The sequence below is a fragment of the Micromys minutus genome, assembly GCF_963924665.1.
Source record: "Micromys minutus genome assembly, chromosome: 15".
Taxonomy (NCBI): Eukaryota; Metazoa; Chordata; class Mammalia; order Rodentia; family Muridae; genus Micromys; species Micromys minutus.
Window position 1 is genome coordinate 26,651,128 of NC_137984.1, and position 24,655 is coordinate 26,675,782.

Here is a 24,655-nt window from a genome sequence, read left to right on the forward strand (position 1 = left end):
GAATTCCCTCCCCCCACATCCCATACCACACAACAACCACAAAGAGGCACAGGAAGGACTACTGTAGTCAAGACTCCATCTCTATCTGTCTTTTACAGGAGTAGTGGGGATTTGAACTTTGTATGGAAAACACTTTACCTATTGAGCCACCCCTCTAACCTATCATCTTGTTGATTGCAAAAGGGTTGAAATGTACCCTTATTTGCTTGTGAGCATTCATGATTGTGATTTTACATGTTCTGACCACTGTTTCTTATTCTAGATGCCAACTAGAAGCACAGCATAAGATAATTATAACATATTACTAGAACAAAACTTAAATAATACCTTTAGCAAAATAACAGTGTGAAAGTAAGAAGAAACAATATTACTCAATCTATCAGTGTGCATTGTGAAAAGAGGTAGTGCCACCATTGAGCAACCCAGTAGAACAGGGGGTTAATGAATTCAACAGATTTTAAAATTTAACCAAGAGAACTAAAAGCATAATTATCAGTAGAATATATATATATATATATATATATATATATATATATATATATATATATTCTATATATCAGTATAAATATATATTGGTTGCCTATTATAGTTTTATGAAGTAAAAAAAAAGGTCCTCTGGTTCAGTCTCAGACAAGGTCAGTATTCAGGTGTTCTGAGACTAATTTATTTCAAGGCTAAGTGTGGAGTCGATGCTTTCCTCAAAGCTTCCCCGCTCATCAGGGTCTCTGTTGGCTCTGGTCAGTGTCATCAGGATTCTCACCCAGGGCAGAAGGCTTCCCTCAGAATGATGACATGGCAGAAGCTTACTGTCTTCATAACTTATTCTTGGAAGGGGCATCCCATTGCTGTTGTCACCTCTGTCTATCAAGTAAAAGAAAGTCCTGAGCATGGCTCACATCTGAGGAGAAGGGGCTACAAGATGTCAGAAGATAGAGGGTTTTGGAGACCATGCTGACACATTGGCATAAACACATAATCTCAGGAAAGTCTATTTGACAGTGAAAGAAATCCTTTGCCATTGTTGCAGGCATGTTTTTATGCATCATGTTTGTTTTGCAGAACTGCATACATTTGGGAAACATCTCTATGTTGTAGCACTTGCCTTAGAACCTACTGAAACAGATCCATATCCCCACCACCTCTGAATCTGTGTGCATTTCCTCCCTGATAATAAATACTGTAAAATGTTTAGAGCTGACCCCTTCCGTGAATCTCTTCCATCTGGTTCATCTCACATACCTAGTATCTTCTTCATGCTGTCCTTTTCTGCAAAACCATTCTTGCACCTTGTTTTCTAACTTCTCTGTTGTGAATGCAGTGGTCAATCTCTGTGATGTGTGTTTTCACACGTTTGCTTGAGTAAGATATCTCTAATGTTATGAGGGGAAAGTAGAAGGGATAGTCACCTTAAAGAACATAGCGGTGGCATAAATTATTTAAATTATGCAACATGTTCTAAATTATTTAAATTATGAAGCTTGGTCAATCTAGAAGGGATCCCCCTCATTTTTTGACACACACCATTTAGGGACAGCTCTTACATGAGCAGAGCATTCAACTTCCATAAATATTTAACAGAAAAACTCCTTTAAAGAGGTTAGTTGATCTCTGGAATACTTACTTGCCTTGTGTACAGTTCACAAATGGGATCTGATATAAAACCAAGGATATAAATCTAATAGTTGTTCTTGCTCTAACTCTTGTGGATTCTTTTTATTTTAGTGGTTAAAAAAATGAAAAACAAGACCTACATTGAACAATGAGCTTTTAACTTACAACCATCTGAAATATGACAACCGTAAAAATTCTTTAATATAATCCAATAAAATTAGATTTTTTTTAAACTGGGAACTCTGATATATTCAAAATTTAATTTAAAAACTGATTACAATTTAAATAAATAATAATTATGAAAATCATTTTATGTAATTTACATATGCTAATAAATCAGATCAGCAATGTATTAAAAATCTTTAGTAGTTGTGTTGGGAAGCTCTTAGGGGATTACAAAGTGACTTTGGAAAGATCAGATTTCATGACCAAACTTAGTGGCTTGTGTTTTCACATGTGTGTGTGTGAGGAGGGAGGATACTGAGGCTGGCCACTTCAAGGACAGGGCACATGTTGAAAAATTGCCAGAGAGGGTTCTAAATTTTTCAAGAATATTGAAAATTAAAACTATAGTCTAATCTTGTGGAACAAGTGGCAGCTAGGTGACCCATGCTTTAGAGTAAGGCCGTGGTGAAGCCTTGTACCACCAGGCTGGACAGGAGTGTGTGCCATTGTCTCCTTGTAAGCTGGCTAGGAAGTAGAAATAGGATAGCCATGTCTCAGCTGTGAGATGTCTTCAGAAATACCCTGGCTACATCTAAGAACCTTCCCATCTTCTTTCTGTCCCAAATTAATACCTGAACAAGTTGAAGCCCTGAGGATAGGGGAGTTAAAGTTTCCTCTTTCCAAGGATAATCTAGTTTGGAAAAAGAAAACTCATACTAGGTGCTAGGGTGTTAAGTAGGGTGTCCAAGGGCAGAGAATGACTCAGAGCTGAAGCTAAGAATAAAACATGGGCTTTACACCCTAGAAAGCTTCTCTGTAAAGTAAAATTTTTAAAAAAATGAAAACCCATGTGTAACTAAAGAGGTATTTTTCTGAATATCTGTCTGTGTGTCCCTTTCACTTGCTATCACTCTGTATCAGCCTCTTTTTTTTAAAGTTAGCATTTAAAAATGGTATACTAGAGAGACAGACAGACAGACAGAGAACACCTTGGGGCCATCTCACTATATGTAATTAAGATTTAGAAACCTACACTCAGGAAAGCTAAGAAAAGAAATGAAAATGGGAATGGAAATTACATGAAGTTACCATGTATTTTCATGACAATTGACCTATTTTAATGAACACTTCTTCTACAGGACACTAAAAAGGGTAGAAAGAGTATAATTTTTAAACTCTAAAAATGGGAGTTTTTATCTGACACTCGGGTTAGTTACTTAATTTGAAGTTCATGCTTTTGAGAATTATATTATTGAATATTTTATCTATTTATATTTCTTTTTGCATTTTTATTAGATATTATATGTATTTACATTTCAAACCTTATCCTGTTTCCTGGTCCCTCCCTCTCCCATACCCCCTCCCCCTGCAATTATGAGGAAAATCCCCCTCCCACCCATCCACTCCCACCTCACCTTTCTGGCATTCCCCTACACAGGAGACTCCAGTCTTCACAGGACCAAGTGCTTCTCCTCCTATTGATGCCATTCTCTGCTACATATGTGGCTGGAGCCATGGGTCCCTCCAGATGTACTCTTTGGTTGATCTTTTAGTTTCTGGGAGCTCTGAAGGATCTGTTTGGTTGATATTGTTGTTCTTCCTATGGGGTTGCAAACTCCTTTAGATTCTTCAGTCCTTTCTCTAGCTCCTCCATTGGGGAACCCCATGCTCAGTCTGATGTTTAGCTGCAAGCATCTTCATAAGTATCAGTAATGCTCTGACAGAGCCTCTCAAGAGGCATTCATATCAGGCTCCTGTAAGCAAGCACTTCTTGAAATCACAATAGTGACTGGGTTTGGTGGCTGCATATAGGATGGATTCCCAGGTGGGGCTGTCTCTGGATGGCCTTTCCCTCAGTCTCTGCTTCACACTTTTTCTCCGTAATTTTTTTTATATAGGAAAAATTCTGGGTTAAAAATTTGGTGATAAGTGGGTGGCCCTATCCCCCAACCAGGGGTATTGCCTAACCTCTAGCTCTACAGATTCTTCCTCACCTTGGTTGGGCATTTCAGCTAACATGATCTCCACTGTGTCCTGGAAGCCTCTTTATATCCTGGCACCTGGGACCCCAGATCCCCGTCTACACCCTTTTGTTCAAATTCCTGATCCCCTGAATATCATCCTAGTCTCCTCCTATACATGACCCTGCCCCACTTCCCTCCCCTCATCCTCTTCCTCCCAAGACCCTCTCACCCTCTACCTCACTTGAGTATTTTGTTTACCCTTCTAAGAAGAACTGAAGCATCCACACTTTGGTCTTTCTTTGAGCTTTATATGGTCTGTGAATTCTACCTTGGCTATTCTGAGCTTTCAGGCTAATATCCACTTATTAGTGAGTGCATACTTTGGGTATTCTTTTGTGACTGGGTTACCTTACTCAGTATGATATTGTCTAGGTTGATCAGTTTGCCTAAGAATTGCATGGAGGCATTTTTAAATAGCTGAGTAGTACTTTATTGTGTAAATGTACTATATTTTCTGTTTCCATGCCTCTATTAAAATACATCTGGGTTCTTTCCGGCTTCTGGCCATTATAAACAAGGTTGCTATGAACATAGTAAAGCATGTATGCTTTTATATGTTGGAGCATCTTTGGGGTATATGCCCAGGAGTGGTATAGTTGGGTCCTCAGGTAGTACAATGTCCAATTTTCTGAGGAACCTCCAGACTGATTTCCTGAGTGATTGTACCAGCTTGCAATCTAATCAACAATGGAGGTGTGTTCCTCTTTCTCCATATTGTACTGTAATGTCCATTTCACCCTGTCCCATTTTCTTCTCCTCTGTTGTTTCATATTCCTGCCTGCCCATATCTCTAGTGCCCCGTCCTTCTGTCACCTTCGTTTTCCAGACTCAAACTAGAGGAGGAGGGAATAGCCATCCAACATATGCAGACATCTAGAGATGTATGCTAATGAAGGCATGTGCAAAAATGAAAGTCTTCCCTGCTGTGTAACAAGCACTGTATCAATGGGAGGCAAATGAAAATGCCCCCTGCCCTTGCCATGCCTTAGATTTGCTGATACCATAGATCATGTTCACATAAAATGGAAGCTACATTAGTGCAAAGAAGCACTATTTGGACCAAGCCCAAATTGTTACAGCAATACTCGTGATGTAAGACACAAGCCACACCATGAGCACCACCTCCATGTTCTACTTTATTTTTTAAGTTCTTTAAAGACAAAGACTTGACATATGACTCTATTTATAGGGCAGTGTTTGGTTTAAAAGAGTTCAACCCTCTAAGCATTAGAGATCCATGAAGCAAAGATGTCCAACATGAAATGGAGTCATTTTTAAATATGGAAATGCAAGTGATATGAATAGAATGTATATTAAGATATAATTTAGACAGATTTGCCATCATGGATTCGATGACTGGCAAGGCATATTTTCACTTTCTACTCCTGGAAACATTCTAAATGTGTAAAAACAACTCTTTCTGCAATATATAAGAAAATTAACTGAAATAATAGCACTCCATAGTGTGATGACCAAAAATCTGGCATTTAACCAACAGTTGACCACCAAATTTTTGTAATTCACCAGCTTACAGCAGTGCAATACTAGTACCTACATAGTCCCGAACTTTACACTATTATTGTACCAAGGAATCCAATTCAGCATTCCTGAGAAACCCAGTCTCTTGTTTGTACCTCCTAATGTACTTTACTTCTTTTTTGTTGTTTTCAAAGATTTATTTATATAAGGTATATAAGTACTCTATCTACGTGTACTTCCGCATGCCAGAAAAGTATATCAGATCACATTACAGATGGTTGTGAGCCACCATATGGTTGCTGGGAATTGGACTCAGGACCTCTGGAAGAGCAGCTAGTTTTCTTAACTGCTAAGTCATCTCTCCAGCCTCCTAATGTACTTTTCAAACCACTTGCTTTTAACCTGGAATGTATGTGATCCTGTCCACAACAAAACTGCATCAACCCTAACATGCTAGTCATAGAATACATTTTTCTATATCATCAGTATGTTTGTTACCTAATTTTCATGTTTGAGATGCAACCCTATTTTTGTTCAATATCATAGGTCTTATTAAAATATTTGTAATTAAAGGTTGTAAATAGTAACCAATTTACAAATTGCATGTAAGTATTTATAAAGACTTTCTGTGACATTTTGTGTTCATTTTAAGGTCCATTTTTTGGGGTTGAACAGATAGTTGAGTGGTTAAGAGTACTTACTGCTCTTCCAAAGGAATTGAGTTTGGGTCTCAGCAAGTACATTGGGCAGCTCACAACTGCCCGTGATTCCACTTTTAATCTTGATGTCCTATTCTGATTTCTATCCCAGACCCTCCCCCAAACACACAAATAACATAAACTCACACAGATGCACATATGCACATATAAATAAAAACAAGTCTTTAAAATATTGTTTGTAATATATATATATATATATATATGTGTGTGTGTGTGTGTGTGTGTGTGTGTGTGTGTGACATCCTCCATTATAAAAAGATACATTATCAACTTTCTACGAAATATATTTATATACAATGTATTGCTTACAATACAATCATAGTTCTAATTTTCTATAGTCTTGTAAATGTTTTAAACATGAGCTGAGACTTCTTAAAATTTATTTGTACTTCTATAAATTTCATAAGTCTTGGGAAACATCCATTTTTCCAAGTAGAAATTCTGATGTGGGCATCTTATTTTAAGATCCTTGGAGTCCTTCAGTTCCTGAGTCTCACCCTCAGTTTTCCTTGTTCATTAATCCTCAGTTCTTCTTTTAAAATGTCCCTCTGCTCCAGGTTCCCTCAAATCTCCCTCTCTGGCCAGGGATCCCTTGCTATTCATCAGGCTGCCTAGCACTCTCTGGCATGTGATCAATTGTCCTGCAGCACTTCGGAACCTCTACACCAGTGCCTCCAAGCTCCAATGGAGAAAATCACACAACTGCTCAGATCGATTCCAATTCCACATTATGCCTTTCACATCCACTGGGCACTCACAACTGCCTGGCAACCCTCTCTCTGTCTCAAATTGGCAATTTCAAATGTTCTCCTTTTCCTCACACCTCCTACCCCTCTATTGTAATCTGTCACTTTCAACAATACAGAGAAAGAGAGGGGGAAGGGAGGGAGAGAGAGTGGGGTTCAGCCACTGAACTTTTTCAGGCCTCTCTCTTTCTTGTATCCTCTTCCTCCTCCTCCTCCTCCTCCTCCTCCTTCTCTTCCATCTTCTTTTTCTCTCTTCCTTATGTTTTTGAATGGCTCATGTAGCCCAGGCTGGGTTGAACTGGCTTATATTCTCTTGGTTTTACCTCTGAGTACAGGCATTACTGGTGAGTGTCTCACACTCAACCCTTGTAGCATCTTCATAATCTCTCCACTCATGGTTTTCTTCCCTCCACTACATATCCCAGATCCTTTCATGTTTACATAAACATATCTGACCTTTTCTTTCAGATTTCTACATTTTGTCTCCCAAACATTCAATTTCTTACCTCATTCCTACCCTTAGAAACACCTCTTGCCAAGCCATTGGTGATCTCCTTTTATTGAATCCAATAATTTTCCTTAAGCTTCCTTGATCTCCTGGGTCCACAAGATACTTTCCATTTCTTGTTCTTTGCTGAGCCCTTCCCCTTGTTGCTATGACACAAAAATCTCTTCTAAATGACCTCCCAATCCATCCCATGGTCTTTTTCCTCTTAGCTGAGCCATTCTGCTAATCCCTTTAAGGCATGCTTCCAGAAGCCCCACCCACAGCCTGTATCTCCTCCTATTTCAAACACATTTCCTAGAGAATTTAGTCTACTTAAAAAAAATCATTTAGAGTCTTTGTGCTGATAGCTTCTAGAATTATATTACAGACTTCTCTGCTGAAACTAGGACCTATATTACTGACTTATAAGATTTTTAAGTAGTATGTGCAATAATAATCTTAAAATTTATGTGGCAAAAGCATAATTTACCACATACTCACCTGTTTTGTGGTGAACCCACTTATCCTTTCCTAGTCCTCTATGAATTTTTGTAGCTTTGAATATAACATACCTAATTCCCTTAAGTCAGAGACATATATAGATGTATATACATGTGTATGTATGTGTACATGTGTATGTAAAATTTATGAGTATTTATGTTTTTAGGTAATGTTCTTCTGACATATCACACTAAATCCACCTTATAGGTCACAACTTGTAGGCTTCAATTTTTCAAAACCTACCTTAGTAAAGGTTCTCAAATACTTTGATCCCCCTTTATAGCCCACCATCCAGAGGTACAGGAGAAAAGATGGACCTGTTTTACAAGGAAATGTGGACCTGTTTAGTAGTAGTTCTTTGTGATTTTCAAATCCATTGTCAGGATATCAGCAATCGGTTCAGTAGTGTCAGGATAACAACAGTCCAGTTCAAAAAGTTTCACCAAACAGGAATCAGCAGAGACAGCACGATCCAGCAGATCCAGCACAACGTGTCAGTGGGAGCAAGAAGAACCAGCCTGAGTGCTGGTTCTCTGCCTCTCTCAATGAAGTGAAGATCAGCAAAGATGCAAGACCAACAACATGTTGCATGGCTAGTTATGCAAGAGCCCCATCTGCTTCAGGGAAACATCACATGATGCAACCAAAAATTTCCACTTCAACCACTCTCCTAGTTATTGTTACAACTTTTAACTTGGCTCATGGTCTCCTGTGTGGTTGATCTCTATTGTAATCTCCCAAGTTCTGAGCCCCAGCACTCTCTGGCTCTCACTTAGCCACAGTCCCATTCCATACCATCTGGAGACCCTTTGCCCGAAGCCATGTGTGAATGAACTCCATGGATAGTCTACAACTGTAATGCCCTCTTTCTTCTCAACTCTTACAACATGTCTAGAGTCGGGATCTATCATTTTACCTTTCCTTTTCTGCTTAATTGCATGTCACTTCCTCAGTCTTAAGTCAGAGGGAATCATGCATAGAAAAGCCACTGTGCCTCAACTATAGCTCAACTGCTTTCACAACAGTTGTTCTGTCTCTCTGCGAGGGTCCGTGTGGCATCACACTTGTATACACACACACACACACACACACACACACACAGGAAGACACTCAATGCTAGGCCCAACTAAACAGTCTTGAGTCTACAAAGAGCTTCTGCGCAAATCTGGTGATACAAGTGTTTGTGCCACATCCATACTTTATTTCCAAGAAAAACATGGATGACAGGAAATCTTATAACATAGGTTTAGGCAATATATCCATTTTAAATCAGCAGTTTAAGTTTATGACCACCTCTCAGCATGTAAAGTTCATGAGACTATAGACCCAGGATATGGTTTAACATGATTGTGCCCAGGCAGGCCAGAAACTGAGAACCAGAACACTAGTTGTCATCAGTTATAAGGTCCACCATGTGATACCCAAGGGATTCCTCCCCAGCCATAGATGCTCATGCATTGCTCGTAATCTCTGGTTGTCTAGTTCATAGAGTCTATGAACTAAATATGTAAGTCTTTAAAAAGAGATGGCAGTACATGTCTGTGAATGACCACGAATAATGCAAGCTGCTTACCACAGAGAAAATACAGAGAACAGCACCCTAGTTAAACACTGCACTGACTACTTAGGAGAAATGCAAAATTCTTCTTTCAGGGAAAACTTTCCTTTTTTATTTACTATGCAAGCTGCCAACTTATTTAACTCAGTTCCCCCTCAGACACAATGTAAGAACTTTCTGGTTTAAGGAAAAGGTTTCTTTCTCATCCTTTGCTTCTTCTGCAACTGATCTTTCTCTATCTGTGACTCCACATAGTCTTCAGGTTTATTCAGGGATTAGCCTGGTGACTCTTTATGTCAGTATTAAAATGTCACAAGGCTTATTTTATCATTAGATGTGGTATTACAACCTGAGCAAAAAAAGAAACACTGACACTTCCTGTCCCATGATGCACAGGTACCAAGTGAACAACGCAGATGCTAGGAGCTGGTGCCCTACTTGGCCGTCTTGTTGAGAAAAAATAGGTTAGCTGTCACTGTGGGGTTTACAAAGGAAATGTAGGACATGAAGTTAAATTTGCATTTCAGACAAACCAGTAAAAAAATTTAGTATAAGTATGTCCCATATGGTGTTTGAAATATCCATACCAGAAAGAATTCAGTGTTCACCCAAATTCAAACTTGACTACATAGCTTATTATTTTCCTCATTAAATCCCAGCTGGGGGGTATAATAGCTTTCAAAAGTCACCTTTCCTGCCCAGTCCCACATGCCTTGTCTGGTTTTGATAGGGTCTCATGTAGCTCGGCCTGAATCAGAACTATGTAGGCAAGGATGATATTAAGCTCCACCAGCTCCCAAGTTTAGGACTATAGGAGTATGCTTCCATTCCCAGTTTAGGTGGTGCTGGTGATGAGACAAAGGGCTTATGCAGTTAGGCAAGCATTCTACCAGATATGATGTATTCCCAGTGCATTATCCCTATCTTGAAAGTTTCCACTGAAAGAATTGCCACACAGACATAAAACATGAAAACACCCATTTCTCCAGTCCACATTGAGTTGAAGCTCAGCTTCCTAGATTTGGGAGTTGGGAGAGTTTGTTTGTTTGTTTGAGGGGGGAATAGTTCAGAATTCAGAGTTCAGTGGTGTTCTTCCACAAGATATGACTTCAACATTGAAGTTATCCTTGTGAATATGTAGAAAAGAGCAGCTGGAGATATCTACAAATCTATAAAATCGAAGCTGCACTGGGGCACCTGTGTGTTTGTTCATCCGTATTCTTCTCACAACTATACAAGAACCTTAATAGCCCAGTGACAGGACATAGGTATGATGCTCTCAGGACATCCTCTGCAGAAGGTAATTTTATGTGTCATTTTAACTTGATAATTTTGTCACATGATAAGTAGATACTTGCTTAGTCAAGCATTGTTTTAGTCCGGCATGCCTGGCCTCCTGCATTCTGCCTGCTGCCTGCACATATAGGTGGATAGCTATGAAGTCATCCCCACACATTTGTAAATGATATCATACCACAGTTTTCAGAGGTTGAATACCCCACTAGGTATTTCTGTGAGGACATGTTGCGTGAAAATAGCATTTCAATTAATAGACTGAATAAAGAGGTTTGCCTCTCTTCTGTGGTGCATCTCATCCAGTTTGTTACAGACCTGAATAAAAGAGAATGCAAAGAATTCTGTCAGTCCCATTACCCTTGAGATTGAGAAGCAGTCTTCTGTCTTTGGGCTAGAACTGAAGCTGATACCATCAATTCTCCTGGTTCTCTGGCCTTCGGAATGAAGGTCTCAACCTCCATAATCATGTGAGCCAACTTCTCATTATAATCATCTCTTTACTTATCATCTATTTTTCTTTAATGTATTTATCTATCATCGCTCTATCTTTCTTAATCTATTGTATGTTATTTATCCATTCCCATCTCTCTTTCATCTATTTATATACATATATATAAATTATATAATTATATAATTTACATATCTGCCATTTATCTAATCTAGTAGTTGGTTCTATTTCTCTGCCTATTACTTCATTCTTTGAATCCAAGTTCTAAGGTGCCATAGCCGTTATGAAAATAATCTGAAGAAAGAAGGGTCTCTGTGCCCGTAGAAATCATGATTATCTGCTGTGTGTCTTACAAATAATCTGAGATAATTTGTAATCTCAATTGTGGCTTCTCCTATTCACCACACAGAAACTTAAAACACAGGCAAGTACTTTGGAAGAATAAGCTGTAACTGGTATGATGAAAAACAGAAGTTACTATGTCAATAATCAAGGAGACCCCAAAAGTGGACTACCTATGCAGAGACCATACCTTGACACAAAACTCTCAATCAAAAATTCTTTTAAAACACCAGAGTATGGTACATGGAAAGATAAAGATGGAGAAATAGTTCAAGGACAAAAATTATAGAGACTAAAGTATGAATCCGTAAAAACAGACAGATATGATGTGATAAAGCCAGTTTCTAGGAGTCCCTAACAATCAATTCCTTGGACAGTGGCCTCATATGGGTAGCATAAAAATGATATTCATGGGAGTTAATGGAGAGAAAATAAAAAATCTTACAGATTTGTGCATCTGATTTTATTTTCTACTCCTGACTCCTTTGTATAAAGAGGAGGTATGTAAGGGAATGGTACTGAACTAAAACCTGCTGGGTTCCTTTGGAGGCAGAGTCCATAAAAATGGCCTGGGCCAGGGGCTGTGTTCTTTGAGACAGAGAAGGCAGATTCTGCAGGAGACTGGGAAATAAGTGTTAGACATAATCTCCCAAACCTCAGATCTCGCCTATGGAAACCTAATTCAAAATGCAAATCTATGCATTTTATTTCAAATTTCATCAAAACGAGGGAAGAGAAATGTAGGTTGATGTCAAGGAGATATGACACGATTGGACAATCGAGAAGTAGGCGGGGAAAGGTCTAGAAAAGCAGAGGAGGCGGCGGTAGGCGGGGTTTTGGAGAGCAAGCAAGATGAATACAGACGTGAATGTTTCCCTCGGTGCATCTTTAGATTGATAAGGTTGTTATGATTGTTTCTAAGGGTTTTTATGGGTCTATTTATCTCATCTAAATGAGCAGTTTATATCAGCGAGGGCGACTGGAGTGGACCATGCCCTGGTCAAAAGAAGCTGGTGTCTGTGAGAACTTAGAGGAGCCACTAAGATGCAGATAACCTACAGCGCCATGTGGCCCCACCGGAGCCGGCACTAGCACAGGACAAAAAGCCATCCACCTTTAATTTTTACCATGACAGAGAACAATGTGAAACGTTTAGGGCTATTTACAAATCAGTATTCCATGTGTCCATCTTTCTTTGTATTTCATTTTCTTCCCAAAGTCTCTTGAAGTTCTTAAATTCTTTGCTTGCTGTTCTAATAAAATCTCTAACCTTAGTTATGAAGTTTCCAAATGAAGTTGTCAGAACCAGTGCAGGAAATGGCGGCGGGGGGTGGGGTGGAATGCTAAAGCAAGCAGAAAAGGAATATAATGTTAAATTTCAACCACTTCAAAAGGAACCTAATAATTACCCGCACCAAGCAAAGCTACACCTAAGGTTTGAAAACCCTCCCCCAGGGACTGCACAAGACACAATAGCAAGTCTCAAATGCAGTAATGAAGGCTCAGCCACCATCCTCGGGGATAGCCTTTGAATTTGCCCAACAATATCCGAATTGTTCATTAATTTGCTTTTCCTGTAACTTCCAGGCAGGGATGAACCTTAAATACTGTGTTTGTATAGACAAGCAGATAATTGCTTTGCTGCTGCTACCGAAGGTAATCGCTAAGCTTATTCCAAAGAATAGAGGTAAAAGGAACATTTTTCTTATGTTTTCTATATGAGTTTTACAGTCCTGTAAAGAATTTCAAGAACGACTCTAATTATCAAACTCTCCTATTTGTGCAAAGAAGTTTATTTGCCCTTTGGCTTGAAGGAGAAGCTATTTTTATTTACTATTGCAAATATGGCATTAATTTATCTAAAACAATATCTAGGGATTATATCTCACATATATATGTGATACATTTGTTTAGCTGCTGGTTTTATGTTTTTGTTTTTTGGTTTGTTTGGTTTTTGTCTTTTGGGTTTTTTTTTTTCTACTTGGAGTTCATATAATGTCCATCTTTAGAGAACAGAAAGATAATTCAATGGTTAAGTGTACACATGCACACACACAGACACACACACACACACACACACACACACACACAAACACACAATAAAATAAAAACTTTAAAAATAAAATCTTTCATGGATTTTGTTCATAAAAAAAAAATTTCAACCATATATCAACAATCCCTCCACTTTAACATATGTATGGATCAACAATCTCAGAGAATAAAAGTTACGTTTATAGTTTTTATTTTAATTCATCTATCCTTTGAGAATTTCATACATGTGTACAGTAGTTTTGCTCATATCTACCCCCATCACCTCTCTAAGCGCCAGCATGCAGTCATGAATTCTCTTGAAACCTAGACGATGGTGAGGAGGAAGCACCCAGGTCACTGTTGGAAAACCTCAGGTCCCAGTTTTGGCCTTACATATTCCTAGTACTGAGTTACATCACTTTCCTGAAAAAGAAAGATAAACCTAGCACCTTGCATTTGAAGGCCATAAAAAAATTAAAGTCGCTGGGGTATTTAACAGTGAAGGAAGAGTGTAGGCAGTGCAGGTTTACCTAAAGCAAAACACTCTTGACCAACACCGGAGAGAAGCCTTAGTTCATCGATGTGGATCATAAGTGTAGGGTTGTCTTCAGTCCCTAACACATCTGCCTAAGTTCTTGTTAAACTGCTTTAGCAGAACAGTAGCTGGACCCTTCAAGACAAACGGGCTCTATGGAGCCATCTGATATAAATGTTCCCTTCTAACCCCATGCTCACTTTCTCATTCGTGTGAATATTGACTATCGACTGGCTCAGAAAGAAACAGCATTACTGTGTTAAAAAAGTGTTAGAGAATCTGCATTGCATTTGCCTTGCACCTGTAATAAAGCATCTTACTCTTTTCTGGTATATGAAAGGTTTTTATACACACCAAGAGAGAGTGTTACAGCTCTATCTCTACAGGTACATTGTTGTTTTTCAATTATTTGCTCTTAATACTAGTTCATGTTTCTGCAACAATAACTATGGTATATCAACTTTTTACATCAATTGTCTTGACACATAAAAGCAAGGCTCAGAAGGTTTCCAAACTAACATGACTTATTCTATTTATACTGACCTACGTCTGAGAACCATTTATTAATATACAAATTAAATCAACATGAAGAAACTACTGCATGTGATTAATTCTCTCTGTTTAATTACCAAAGATGACTTCTGTGCTATGAAAAATGGCACTCCTCTAGAGTTGTGCAACACACAACTCATAAGAACAACATGATGAATGCATCTGTTTGTGGGTTCCATTTTCCTATAATTATAAATAAAATATAAGAGTCATTCCCGTGGATTAGAGCCTTTAACAACTTCTACTAGTATAGACATTTTTAAAAATGTATACATAAATGATAGGATAAATAGATAGATAAATGATAGCTAGATAGATAAATGTGATAATTAGGCAGATGGAGTATAAGTAGGTAGATGATAGATAAATACATACATGCATACACACATACATAATACATACATGATAGCTATGTAGACAGACAGACAAACAGATTAGAGTTATAAGCTAAAATAAGCCAACAATGTCTCTGCTAGACACACAGGCTAATTGATAAAAAGGTCAATAACAATAATGTATTATTTCTTTTAGAGTTTGTTGCCAGTTAAGGCCTCATATAGCAGCAAACATTAGAGGCTACTGCCATTGTTCTTAGTTATGCTCCAGAACTTAATGACACGAGTCTAGTTTGAACACAACACATACTTGAGGCACAGTACGCAGAGCAATAAGCTGGTGAAGAATATAGTAATCATCAATCATAACCAACTGTGGACTCCATAGTTACAACTGGCCCAACAAGATAGGCCAACTGGGACATTTGCTATGTTAGTATTTAACCACTTTTTGATTGGATGTAAGACCCACTCCACCCAGGAAACCCATATGAGGAACATTTATCAGACCCAAGAACCTATGATTAGTCAAGTCATCGACCCTAGGGGAAAGCCTGCTACCTATTGTACTAAATAAACATAATACCAAACCAATTCCTAATGACTCATTATTATTTTACCCATAGATCAGTGCGTCTCCCCACATTTATCAGAGACACTGATATTGGCAATATATGGCAAGAAACACAGAGACCCACAATGGTCAAGGTACAGATAGGAGACTGCAGAATAGCCAGCCCTTAATGGAATATACATATTTTCCCTATCTCTTCTCAAAGATAAATGGTCACTGTGAAAAGGGGGCAGAAGGATTTTAGGAGCCAGAAATGGAAGATGGCTGTAAGGAAAGAGTGCTTTTCAGACACAGCAGGGCAATGGGGTGGTTGTAACAGTGCCCAAGACCCAGGCAAGCTTGAATTAGAAAAAAGAAAATCTCATGGAAAGGGGAGGTAGGTACGAGTTTATGTTCCTGGCTGAAAACCTAATAGTAGTTTATAGCTGCAGAAAGAGGGAGAGTCTAGGTCTCTGCACCTATGTCCACTGATAGCTCGACCATGCTCTGTGGGTGGCCACACACCTACGAGTATACAGGCAGCACGAATCGAAGCTGATGGACTTAAAGTGAAACGTGGACACTATGTTGGTTGGATAACAAAGAGAGTATTAATCTGAAAGGAATTGTGGGTAAGAAGAGTATTATGGTCAAAATAACTTGCATGAATTAATACAAAGAATTAATAAAATATTTTTCCAAAGCATCAGAAAACACAACAAATTTTGTAAAAAAAAAAAAAAAAGAAAAGAAAGAAAGAAAAATTAAAACAAAATTAAAATTATTAGAAGGTAATTTATAAAGTTAGATAAAAAAAGAATTTACTCCTAAATGACACCCATGTATTGTTACAGAAATCTTTTCCTTAGAATGCAAGACACAACAAAAATTTAAATTTAGTCTGAGTCTGCGACAATTATAAGTTAAAAAAATACGTCATATGATAGTTTTAATTACTGCAAAGACACATTAAACAATGTCTAAAATGTAAGTATTATATGAACTATTCATCAGAAAAACTAGAAAAGAGGGAAAGTACCCCAACATAATTTTTAAAAGTTACAATACACATGCAACCATCATACTGAACAAGAAAAGCTTAACATTTAACCCTTGTAGTGATTAGAATGAGAAATGTTCCCTATAAGCCAGGGTATTTGAATAGTTGGTTTCACTTGGTGGCACTGTTTGTGAAGGTTTCAGAGGTGTAGCCTTGCGAGGGGAAGTACATTAGTGGTAGCAGGTTTCGGATCTTATAGTGTAACTGGGCTCCAGACATTAGCACAATTGACTCCATAATGGAAGTACCATTCGAGCTGTAAAATTCAGCAGGTAACCGAAACCACCTGCCAAAGTAAAAGCAAGGTCTATAGTTCTGGGAAGGTCTCTAACATAACCCTCCTTTTGTCGTCTATAGTTCCATTTCTGACACTTTTTGTTGACTGTCATATATCTACCCAGAATATGGTTTTTGTTTTTAAAAGCTCTCTAAGGAAGGGAACTTTGTGCTTCCCGGGAATCCAGAACACCCAGTGTAGTTACCAGCTAGCTAGTAAACACTTTTTCTTAGCTGAAACCCATGTCTGAGCACTGTTCTCTGGGGATTCCTTCACAACGATAGCTTCACCCTACTTCCAGGTCTCCGTCTCTGCTTCGTCCTTCTATTTGAAGATACAAGCTCTCAGCTTCCTGCTTCTCCCATTATAGCGCGTTCTATGTGCTTCTCAGCCTCTCCACCATAATGGACTCATTACTCAGAAACTTTTTCAAAATAAAAGCCGAAGTAAACTCTTTTTATAAGTTGCTGTTGGTCATAGTGTTTTATCACAGCAATAAAAAAAGTCACCTCCAAGATGGAGACTATACCAAAAATATCTGAGCCCACATTTTCTACTTGACATTATGTGCAATAAAGTTTTATCATGTATAATAAAGCAAGAAAAACTAAATTAAAAAACACAGAGATAAGAAAGGCAGAATAAAATGATCTCTATTCATTGGCAACATCATTATCTAGAAAAATCACAAGAGTATTAAAAACAAACAAAAAAAAGTTCTAGTACTAACTTTGGCAAGATACCAGAATATGCCATCAATAAAAAGTCCAGATACATTTTTGCAGAGTAATGAGGAGCCACTGGGAAAAGAAATATTTACAAAAAAAATAGAATTTTTTAAAGCATTAAAATCATGAACTGCTTAGGCATAAGTTTTACAAAATATGTGTGAAAACTGTATACCAACTTAGTAAGAAGAGCAAAGGTCCAATTAAATATAGCAATATAGAGTAGTAGTAGATTAAAGACCATTGGTTAGGGTGTCAGTTTTACCAGATTAATCTTTAGATATTACTAACAAATTGCAACAAAGATTCTAGCCATACTTTTGTCATAGAAACAGGAAAGCTGACTCTAGAAGTTACATAGAAAAATTAAAGAAATCAAACATAATAAATAATTTTGGAAAAGAAAGGGCAAGTTGAGAGATACGTGGCACCTGAAAATAAGGCACGTTGTAATACTTTAGTAACCAGGACAATGGGTTAGCTAAAGAAAAACTAAACGTATAGATTACTGAAAAGGATAGAGGCTGAGACAGAGCGAGAAAGAAGGCAAGCAAGAGCAAGAAGGGGGGAGAGAGGGAGGGTAGGGAGGGAGGGATGAGGGGAGGGAGGGAGGAAGGGAGGGAGGGAGGAAGGGAGGGAGGGAGGAAAGTAGGGAGGGAGGAAGGATGACTGCAGAGCTGTCCACTGTGGCCAGCATGATCAACCTGCCGGTGACCTGGTGACCTTCATCTCTGTGCAGACTACAGTGGATGCTTTCAAAGTTGTTTACTATGTCAAAAACATTTAGTAGAGATGGAATCTGGAAGGCACTGAGGAGATCTGTGTATCAAAATAGTAGCTGATGTGAGGCCATAGGAAGACTGTAAGAAGAGGAGCAGACAAGCTTACTGACCAGCAGAGGAGGCTTCAGACACCTCCTCCTTTTGACCCTGAACGTTCCAGCTCACCTTCAGATGCACGCATAACACAAAGCCAAGGTGAAACTGTTTGGACAAATTGTGGGCCCTTTTACCCTAAGAAGAGAAATTTACCAATCACTTGAGAATAATTTATAGACAATGATCCGTGACAGCATGGAGTAACAAAACCTTGGCCAAGTTTTCATGAAGTTTATAAACAGGCTAAACTAAATTATAGTGTGCCTACCTTAGGAATGTGGGAAACGGGTGCTGATTCAAAGGCCTCCTGTGATGGGGTACTGTCATTCCTTAATCAGAGTCATAGCTAGCTTCATTTTGTGACAAATCATTAAGCACACCTGCAAGGAGAAAGAAAGTCTTTAGGACTACACGAGGACATATACAGATAACGATCTGCTTCATCCACTACATGGAAGGGGCTGGAAAATAGTCTATTAGGTCGTAATTTCTAAGCATAAGGACCTGAGTTTGGTTTCCAGAACTGACATTAAACAGCAGACAGTGATAGAGTACACGTATAATGCCATTGCTGGGGAGTCAACACAGACGGATCCCTGAGACTTGTTGGCTTGCAAGTCTAACAGGCAAAAAGCAAGGGGGATTGGTCCTAAGGAACAAGACCCAAGGTTGTCTGCAGTCTCTATATGCACACATATGCACACATGAACACACACATGCATGCACACACATGTGAACATACACATGCACACACACATGCACACACAGATGAACCTATGCATACATAGACCCAAAAACACACACACAAGCACAAACAAAGCGTAAGGTACAAAGTAGTTCTCTTATTAAATGTTAGTTTTTAGTCTATAGATATGATGTATAAACCACATATGGATAGAGTAAAAAGTTTAAGGACTTTTTTGTTAAGAAAGAAAATTGAGACCTGTGAGGTGAACCAATGGGTAAATGTACTAACTGCCAAGCCTGAGGAGCTGAGTTCAGTCCCAGCGATCTACATGGGGGAAGGAGAGAACCAGTTTCCAAGTCATCCTCCGACAGAGCTATGCACTTATGAACCCACATAAACATACACAGAATGAATAAACACACTTTATTTAAAAATTGAAGGACATGCAAAATTGTATAAAGTATATATATATATATATATATATATTATATCTCTATAAGTGAAGTAGCTATACGGCAGTAGGAGAACAGGAGAGGCACTAGATTTATAAAGCCAAAGATGTATAGCAAAATGTTATTAATGTCTCTCAGGTAATTCTTATTTTCTGGGCATATTTCTCTCTTCCAAATTGTGTTTTCTCTTTTTGTATTGTTTAAGGATATCATGCACATATGATGAGTTTTGATCTTTGAGCCCCCATTCTGTCCTCTGCAGTCCCTCTTCTGTCCCCATCACCACCACCACTTTTCCCTCCGAGTGATATGTTAAGTCTATTGCTGCTATCTTAGGAGCACCTATGGGGAACATGGTTTCTGAAGAAAACTAATCCTCCTACCCTATTATGAATCAAGTGCCAATAGCTTCTTAGTTATTAGAAGGCGGGCAAACACCTTCTAAATTATTTTTCTGTCTGCCTTCCTTTTAGAGTCTGAAAGGAAATCTACACTTAACAGGCACGTTCAGGGAAGGTTGGAGAGGAGCCAGTAGCTCCCACATGGTGGGTGGAGCCTATAGGCACGTGGTCTGGTAAATGGGCGGGGCCACGTGGCTGATCAGTTGTTTTATTCCTAAGAGCCCTCTGAAGTTCCAAAGTAGGTTGGCCTGGGATTGGGACCGTTTGCTCGACAGATGCTGTAGCTGGTAGGCACTCAGCTCCTCTGACCTGAACCGCACAGGTAGGAAGAGGCTGCTATACCTAAGAAAAAAGCAGTTGGCAGGCTCACTGTAAGAAAAAGGGTGGCTGTAAGAAGGGAAGCTTAGACAGCAATGAGAAGTAAGATCTGCTCCCTAACTTCTCATGAAGAACGGGAAATGAAGAAATATTGTTTGTGGACAATCTTTCCCTCTGTAAGCAGTTAGGAGATAGGTTCTAAATTGATCCCTTGTTTAGGAACCCTTAGCCTTGCTCACCAAAGGGGATATAGGCTCTTTCTATTTTTATCCCACTGAGATGAGAAAAGCTAAGGCCTATTCAGTTTCAGGCTTTTTTTTCCCCTTTATGCTAACTGCAGTTCCTTAGTGACCAGATGGATTGAAAACATCTGGCCCTATAGGAGTTGATGGCTGTCACGCTCTGGCCTTTATCATTTGTGGTACAGACCTTGTTATTCTGTGCTTGACATTACTGTGATCCGAAGATATTAGCTGTAAGCCGGGGGTGACTGCTCTGCATGTAACCTCAGCACTTGGGAAGGTGAACTAAGAGAATTATCAGAGTTTGAGGCCAGCCTGGGAACATTCACATAGTGAGTTTGAAACCAGCCTGAAGCAGAGTGAAACCAGATAGATACGTGGGTGGACAGATGGATGGACTGATAGACACACACACATATACTATATGGAGGTCAGTCTAATCCAGTGGTTGCCAAAGATTCTAGTACTGGGACCCTTTAATCCAGTTCCAAATATAGTGGTAACCCCCATAATAAAAATCAAGAAATTATTTTTGTTGCTATTCCATAACTGTAAGTTTGCTACTGTTGTGAATTGTACTATAAATACCTAATATGTGCAATATCTAATATGTAACCCCCTGTGAAAGGGTTGCTTAAACCCCAAAGGGTCTGAGACCCACAGATTGAAAACTGCTTATCTAAGCAGAAATCATATCTTTTTATCCTGATGTGCCTAGCACAAAACGTTACTGATTAGACTGAGTGAATGAATGCCCATCACAGGGAGCTTTCTTTCAAAGGTGGTTCACCCTGAGCAGTGAAAAACCGCTTTAAATTCTTTATTAATACAATTTACATTTTGTATTCTTTACCAATAAAATATTTATAGGCATCAGAAAAGGTCTCCTTTTGAAACACTAGGGGAGTGCTTGTCATTTTAGTAAAGCCACTAATTTGAAGTGCTTGAAACACGTCACATGGGCTGATAAATAATTTTGTATGGCCCCTTTTGATTTAATGTTATACATACCGAAGGGCTAAAGTGAGCTTTGATGTCACACGCTCCCTGGAGAGCTCGGATGCAGGAGGCTCTCTGTCTGGTGTGCTATCATGACAGGAGTGCTTTCTACTACCAAACGGTTTGTCAGTTTTCCTTCACATGTGACAGAGGCTGAATTCTCGTAAGGAAAAATAAAGATGGGAGAAAGCACTAGAAGCAAGAGAGGCCGGAGCACTTCAGACTGCCTGGCCACAGTTCTGTCATTGCTAGAGACCATGTCATTGTCCTGGCATGCCTGGCACGCAATGGGCACTCTTGAAAAACTGCAGCCAATGTGGGAAAGAGGGATACGGCTGGAGGCAAGACTGTGGCCTTGTCTCACACACACACAGATTAAAAGTATCCACAGCGCTTCTGGAAGTGTGCAGGTCTGCCTAACTTCACCAGTTACCATGGTGAGCAACAACAAACATCATCAAGAATGAACTGAGCCGTTGTTTTGTTCCACAAGTGAACTTTCTATTGAAGTCTGTATCCCGCATTGTTCAGTCTGTGATTCATCTGCGCTATTATAACCAAATGGCAAATTCTTCCCATCTGGTCATTTTCAAAGGGATTTTAAAAGCCATTCAAAAGAAAAAAAAAAGAGAGAGAGATTTTTTCTTACCCACAATTAATGATGAGAGTCACACTTGAGGCGGTGCCTTCAAAATGGTGGGTTAGCCAAGTTCTAGGGAGTGACCTCAGCCCATGAGTACATGAATGTGCACTAATAAGACAATGTATTCGAATAAAGACGAAGGCACAATGTTGGGAGGGAGATGTGGCATAACCAAGGGAGAAGTACAGAGGTGACTTCGGGTGGATGTGATCAAGATGTGTTGAATACATGTATTTCATTTTCAAAGAATAAATTTATTAAAGGGGATGGAAGGGATTGTTTGTGGATTGTTGTTTTGAACAGGGAAAGCAGCACCTTAAGGTGATTCAAACCTAGCAGAGGGGCACCAATGAAGCGTGAAACATGAGGCAGGTGACCTTGAAATTACCTCCCAGTCTCAACCTTCCATGACTACTGCAAGGCAATGTTTCCCTAATTAAGACCCAGCGTTTAATGCCATCTCCCATTTACAGAAAATTCAAGGATAGGCTGGGGGGGTTGTTTGTTTGCTTGTTTTGTTTTTCTTCTTATTCTTCTTTTATGTGACATGTCAGTTCAGAACAGATGACAAGGTACCCCAACAGTGGAAAGTCGGGGTAGGGAAAGTGATCAAACACCATATGCAGAAGGGTTTTAAAGCCTTTTACATCCGGGAGCCCAGAATATTGTCTCTCAAGTAGTCGAGGATATATTGAGTCATCTCCTTGGAAAGCAACTATGAAGTTGTAACATTTTTGCACCCATAAACAGCCTTGTGGAGTTTTGTTTTTTCAAGGATGTTGTAAAATAAAATATTATAGCAGTCTGGCCTAAAGAGCTTCAGAATAGAGACTATAACTTATCCCAGTCCTGGCTACATTTCAAAATACACATGATAAATGAACACGAGCCATCTGTCCAGTGTGAGGAACATTCCCTAATTGTCTAAATTATTTTAAGGAATTGCTGAGCAATAATAACAGCAATAATAAAATAACAGCGGTGATAAAATAACAGGCAGCATTTATTATTATCAGACAACTTTGCCCTGTGCTCACACGTGAGGCCGAGACTGTCCTTAACCGCTTTTGTAAATGAGGATGCCAAAGCGCACAGACTGACTTTTACAGCACTGGTCCAGATTCTTCGTATGACAGGACTGTTGTAAAACAGCCTGGAAGGAGGCAAAGCCGTAGGTCTGCCTCTACACAACACAGGTCTGTGTGACGCTATGTGCATCTGCCCTGTGATGTGCAGACGTGACAAATTTTTTGAATCACCAGTATTTCACAGTTTGGGCAAGCTTGGAAGGGAATTGAGCTGACTTAATGCAGGAGAAGTGTTAGGATGTGTCCATTTCACTGGAACTGGGAGAAGCTGAAGTCAAGTCGCTAGTACAATCTAGAACCCCATGAGGGGAGGAAAATTGATGTGGTTTTAAGTGGACCATTTAAAAGAAATGCTTCAGGGTGATGAACAGTGTAATCCCTGAATAGAAATCAGAGCTCCTGGTTTCAGATTCTTCCCGTGGGCCCCTTCGTTGTTCCATCTTGTTTGTTTGGATTAACTTAAGTTGTACACACATGTCTTAGAGTTAGCACTGGTAAATATAATCTAAATTCAAGAAGATTAATTTCTTTCTACAAGAAGAGATTCCCTCCCCCACCCCCATCTCTCTCTCTCTCTCTCCCTCTCAGTGTGTTTGAAAATACCACATTCAAAACATTATCCTGGCATCTCCTGAGACACCTTTAGCTCATTCTCATGAGGATAAAAGCTGTACAGGGCCGTTTCAAAGTGTCCGGTGCTGAACAGGGGCCTGAGTTTCCCTGCTAGAATAGCTTACCGTTGGAAATTCCGCACTGTGAATGTTCATCCGATTTCCCATGCATGACTGCCCTGATGCTCTCCCAACACTTCTCACTTAAACTCCTATTAGGCAGCACTGAGGCAGAAGAATCCAACACGGTCTTTAAAGACCACTTAAGATACAGCCAGAAAAGGCATTGTATTGTCATCTGCTTAAAAAAAAGTGGGTTATTAACTTGTTAGAAAGCCACATGATCTTGTTAATATCGAGTCGTCGGCAAAACCACTATATAATGACTGCATCACATTTGGATACTTGAACGTGAGGTATAGAAAACAAGAACTGAAATAAATTAGTGAGTTCCATGTTGGCTCACAGGGAGAAATGGAGATCATCTGAGTCTCTTGGCTAAGCCAAGGCTTGCTTCAAGGCTCTTGGCCATTCAGGTCTTTCAGTAGCCATTGTTTCTATTGACCAGAGACATTAGCAGCTGCATAGTCAGACTATAAGAACCTACTACTAGACTGAGTGGAGGGATGTTCGAATTTCAGTCCCACAGACTCTGTACAGAAGTCTTTTATACAGTCTAGACAAGATCTGTTTTGTTTTGTTTTGACCAGTGCTGTGAATATAAAGACAGAAGTTCAGCATCCCACAGGAGCATTACCAGTGGTAGTTAGCACCGCCTGTCTCATTTTTCTCCCACAGCTCTTGTCCTGTGCTATGGCATCTGTCTGTTGCCATGGAATTCAGATGACCAGACCTAGTGAATACCTTCCTGGTCCTAGGCTTTGTTCT